This window comes from Mustela lutreola, chromosome 4 (genome assembly GCF_030435805.1).
Source record: "Mustela lutreola isolate mMusLut2 chromosome 4, mMusLut2.pri, whole genome shotgun sequence".
NCBI classification, from domain to species: domain Eukaryota; kingdom Metazoa; phylum Chordata; class Mammalia; order Carnivora; family Mustelidae; genus Mustela; species Mustela lutreola.
This window is the reverse complement of record NC_081293.1, coordinates 42,411,834-42,415,670: the sequence shown is the minus strand read 5'-3', so window position 1 is coordinate 42,415,670 and position 3,837 is coordinate 42,411,834. Positions and strand designations below refer to the sequence as shown.

General features: G+C 44.8%; 1 pseudogene; it reads left to right on the top strand.

Annotated features, from left to right (window-relative positions):
• Window positions 1-2,079: 2,079 nt before the first annotated feature.
• Window positions 2,080-3,291, top strand: LOC131830106 (regucalcin-like; annotated as a pseudogene).
• The last annotated feature ends 546 nt before the right edge of the window (window positions 3,292-3,837 follow it).

Genomic DNA, 3,837 nt, shown 5'->3' with positions numbered 1-3,837 from the left:
TTTTTTTAAGGACCTTAATTTTTTTATTTGACAGAGAGAGACACAGTCAGAAAGGGAACACAAGCAGGGGGAGTGAGAGAGGGAGAAGCAGGCTTTCCGCTGAGCAGGGAGCTTAATCTCAGGACCCTGGGATCATGACCTGAGGCGAACACAGACACTTAACGACTGAGCCACCCAGGCACCCTGAAAAAAAAATATTTTTAAAGATTTTGTTTATATTTATCTTACATGGAGAGGGAGCACAAACATGGGGAGCAGCAGGCAGAGGGAGAGGGAGAAGTAGGCTCCTGCCAAGCGAGGAGTCGGATGTGGGACTCAATCCCAGGACCCTGGGATCATGACCTGAGCTGAAGGCAGTCGTTTAACTGGCTGAGCCACCCAGATGCCCCATTACTGAAAATATATTCACTAAAATGGTAACAGTGGTTATGTTAGGGTGGTGGGATGACTAGTAAATTTACCCACTGGTTTTGGCTTTTTTAATATTTTTGTAATTTCCTAAAATGAACATTTATTATTTTTGTAACAAAAGTTGAATTATAAAATAGAATACCATAAATAAAATCAAATGTTTTATTATGTTGCACTGAAATTTTTGTCTACCCAAATAATGCACAATTCAGATTTGAGCAGTCTTTGTGAATATCTAGTACATGTCAGCCTCTTTTATACATATATTTTCACTAATGCTTTTAAGGGTCCAGGAGTCAATCACAAACACAGTAAAGAAAAGTAGGTGGGAAGCAGTCTGAGCTCTGTTCAAAAAGAAACCAAGTGGAGAGATTGACAGGTGCAAAATAAATGGTACAATTTTCATAGTTAGCCAATATCTCCAATGTACTAACAGCCAGGTAATGGACACTGTAGTTTACCCTAGTAGAACAGATGTTGAGTTATGAAAATTATATAAATACTGTAAAAATGGAAGACATGAGAATAGAAAAATAGCAGCAATATTCCTATACTCTCCTGCAGCAACAGTGAACATATTAGAATATTCAGGCACTTGGATTATTGATTCCAACTACCTGCTCTCTTCCCTGTAAGAGGATTATATGTGTCATTTGCAGTGTCTTCCCGAAGTTAGAGTGTACTTCCTAACCCATTGTCAATATGACTGCTTTGGGCAGTGGAACATGAGCAGGACTTATAGTTACCACAGTCTAGCAGAAACTTTAAGAGCCAGTAGATGATTCAATTCTGTCTCTTGCTTGTTTCCCTTGGCAATAAAAATGGCATATCCTCCATAGGGGATTGATCCTTCAGGTTGGTTCTAGAATGAGAAGATACAAGAAGCAGAGCCATCCTAGATAGAAACATGCAATGTGAGTGAGAAATGCATATTGTTGTAAGTCACTGAGATTAGGGGAGGAGGCATGTTTGTTTCCACACCAAAGCTAACTAATACATCATTTCCTCAAAAATACAATAGCAACTCTCTGAACTGTATTTTTAAAAAGATTTTTAATTTATTTTATTTGAAAGAGAGAGAGAGCAAGTACAGGAGGGAAGGGCAAAGGGAGAGCAGGGGGAGCAGCAGAGGGAGAGGGAGAAGCAGGTTCCCCACTGAACAGGGAGCCCAGTACAGGGCTCGATCCAGGACTCTGGGATCATGACTTGAGCCAAAGGCAGACACTTAACCTACTGAGCCACCCAAGCACCCCACATTTCTTTTTTCTTTTTTTTTTTTTTTTGTCAGAGAGAGAGTGAGCACAGGCAGATAGAGTGGCAGGCAGAGGCAGAGGGAGAAGACAGAGGCAGAGGCTTCCTGCTGAGCAAGGAACCCAATGTGGGACTTGATCCCAGGATGCTGGGATCATGACCTGAGCCCAAGGCAGCCACTTAACCAACTGAGCCACCCAGGCATCCCCAAATTTCTTATTTTTAAGTAATCTCTACACCCACTGTGAGGTCTGAACTTACAACCTCGGGACTAAGTCACAGGCTCTACTGACTGAGCCAGCCAGGTGCCCCTTAACTGAACTGAATCGAACTGACTTTCTAGATTGATATGTGTTCTCTTTTCCTTCTTTAAAATACACACACACACACACACACACACACACACACACACTGACAATGCCCACGGCACACACCAAATACCCCAGGCTGGTGGGCCACTTTCCAGCCTGAGCTCAACTTTGCCTCATGAACCAACCAAGTGATCCAAATCAAGATAGAGGAGAAGGCTGTCATAGAAACTAGTGTGAGGTTCTGACATGGGTGGCTGTGACTCAGGGTCACATAGCTGTCAGGAGAGAGCGCCAAAGACCACACTCTAGCTTTACCATGTGGTAGGTATGAGACCTTGGTCTCATTACTACCACAGACACCAACATCGAGAGTTACTCATTTTCAAAGACTCTTTCAGAGAAGACTAAAAGGAAATCTAGTCCTGAGTCAGTTCTCCCACAGTCATTAGCACCAAGATGGCCCCCAGGACAAGGTCTCCCATTTAGCCTGAGCGCATTCCATTAAAGAGCTACCAGGGTGATGAGACTCCAGGTGGGGGAGGAGCGTCCAACTCTCCGCTCTCCATAGATATTTCTGCAGAAAAGGTTTGCCAGTGGTGTCTGCTCAGCATGTGAGTGCAACAAGTGACCGTCAATGCCCCTGCCAGCTCTGTGGCTCCTCACCAGTCAGGAGGCTACACTGCTACCATTGGAACAAGTCTAGGCTTCGAACTGGGAAGATCAGTCAGTGGTCATGCTGGCTGAAGCAGATAAGACAAGAAAAACAATCTGTTCAATGATGGGCAGGTGGAGCCCACTGAGAGGTACTTGGCTAGCACCACAGCTGAGGAGACCACCCTGGCTGTTCTAGAGCAGCACAAGGGGTCCCTGTACTCCCTCTTTCCTGACCACTGAGTGGAAAAGTACTTTGACCAGGCGGACATCTCCCGTGGTTTGGATTGGCCCCTGGACCACAACATCCTCTATGACATTGACAGTTTGTCTTGCTCCATGGGTGCCTTTGACTAGGACATGCAGACGGGAAAGATCTACTGAAGTGTCCACAAGCTGGAGAGGGAGACAAACCCAAGACAGTATGTGCCTTAATGCTGAGGGGGAGCTCTGGGGGGCCTGTTACAATGGAGGAAGAGTGAAGTTACCTGTTGCTAAAACAACTTCATTTTGCTTCGGAGGGAAGGACTACTCGGAAATGTCTGTGACCAGTGCCCAGGATGGAAGGGACCCCAAGGGTCTTCTGCCGTAGGCTGAAGCTAGTGGAATTTTCAAGATGCCTGGTGTGGGGGTCAAAGGAATTCCTCCCTATCCCTATGCAGGCTGAGTGGCAGGCCTTCTTTCCTACTGGAGGAACTTTTTAAAAAAAAATGTCTTATTTATATAATTGACAGAGAGAGAGCACAGCAGGGGGAGTGGCCGAGGGAGAGGGAGAAGCAGACTTCCCTCTGAGCAGGGAGCCCAATGTGGGGCTCCATCCCAGGACCCCAGGACCCCAGGACCATGACCTGAGCTGAAGGCGGAAGCTTAACCAACTGAGCCACCCTGGTGTCCCTATTTACAATTTTTAAATGGTAGAGCATTTTAGTAAGGGGTGACAGGTGGTTTTGATAACACACAACACCTTCTGCCAAGGTATTACAGAAATGTAAACAATTGGTCGACTGTCAACCAGCCTCTTGATACTTTGCAAGGGGAAGGCAAGGAACCCTATCTGTTCTGTATTCCATACCTACTATACATGCCTAAAGCTTCAAAAAACTAGTAACTAATGGCCTAGTTAAAAAAAAAAAAAAAAAAAAAAAAAAAAAAAAGAATAGTCTAGCCCTTAAAATCCTCTCATATTAAAGGATGTTCTCTAAATTACCTCAGT